The sequence below is a fragment of the Triticum dicoccoides genome, chromosome 6A, assembly GCF_002162155.2.
Source record: "Triticum dicoccoides isolate Atlit2015 ecotype Zavitan chromosome 6A, WEW_v2.0, whole genome shotgun sequence".
NCBI lineage: Eukaryota > Viridiplantae > Streptophyta > Magnoliopsida > Poales > Poaceae > Triticum > Triticum dicoccoides.
In genome coordinates, this window is record NC_041390.1 from 466,525,319 (window position 1) to 466,526,503 (window position 1,185).

At 59.8% G+C, this 1,185-nt stretch overlaps 1 pseudogene; it reads left to right on the top strand.

Moving 5' to 3' along the window:
- Positions 1 to 208: 208 nt before the first annotated feature.
- LOC119315913 overlaps positions 209 to 1,185 on the top strand; it is a 1,963-nt pseudogene continuing 986 nt past the window's right edge.

A 1,185-nucleotide genomic window follows, 5' to 3' on the forward strand; every position in this document is an offset into this window, starting at 1 on the left:
CAAATCCGAGGAACCGAAGAACTCATCTTGAATCATTTGATCAAGCTCCGTGGGTCCATACTTCTCGTCCAACGAAGCATCGAAATCCATCGTTTTTCCTAATAAAATCACACAAAAATTCTGGTCAGATAATGTGTGAAACACTTCAAGCGCAAGGCGGAGCTAAAGAGTTGTTGGACCTACCGTGCTGGCATCCGGACCGGCGACGATGTCCCATACGGCGAGTACGAAGAGAGGACTGCTCTGTCGGAGCTAGCGGCACAGAGCTAAGAACGGCTGCGGAGCGCGCGCAGTGGCGGAGCTGCGAGACGAACGACACGGAGGAGGAATAAGGGAGGAGAGAGCAAATGGATCCTGCAGTTCTGGGTTGGATTTGGTGTAATTTGCGGTGGGGTCAGGCTGTCAGGTCCGACGTAACAGACGTGCCCGAACGCTCCATATCCGGCTTATATTTAGACTGCATATGAGGGATGTCGGTCAGCCCGAACGTTTGAGACCGTTTAAGACATTCATCTAGATCAAAATTTTGTGACCGACGCCCGGGCGTTTGAGGCCGGTTTGGGGGGCCGGGCGGTTGATGCTCTCACCTTGCGAGAGGGGAAGGAAAAAACCGCCATGCATTTTTGCCTATGAAGTTGCACTCTACAACATTTGTAGCGATCGACCCATCCACTCGTGTACGAACTACGAAGTAGATACATCCCCTGGCCTACTCCGCCATGCCACCGTGATCGGTGGGCTGTGCGGCCAGTGAGCTGGAGGTTAGCTAGCTCGCTGCGATCACTCGCTGAGATCCACCCTCGCTGACCACGCTATATAAGCATCACTCCTCCGCTCTCGCTTCCTCCCACTGCTCCAGAGCGCCGATCAAGAGGCACCAGATCAAAAATGGCGCTCCTCCCGCTGGTCCTCGCGGTCCTCATCGTCTCCTGCGCCGCGCAGCAGCCACCGGTGCAGCCGCCGCCAACTCCCAACGCGCCGCCTGCCGGCAACCCGCCTCCTGCTCCCAACGCGCCTCCGGCCGGCAACCCGCCCCCAGCTCCCACCGCGCCCCCGGCCGGCAACCCTCCTCCAGCTCCCAGCGCTCCTCCGGCACCCACCACGCCTCCTCAGGCGCCACAGGCCCCGGCCACGCCCCCTCCGGCCCCTCCGGCCCCTGCCACCCCTCCTCCGGCTCCCACCACC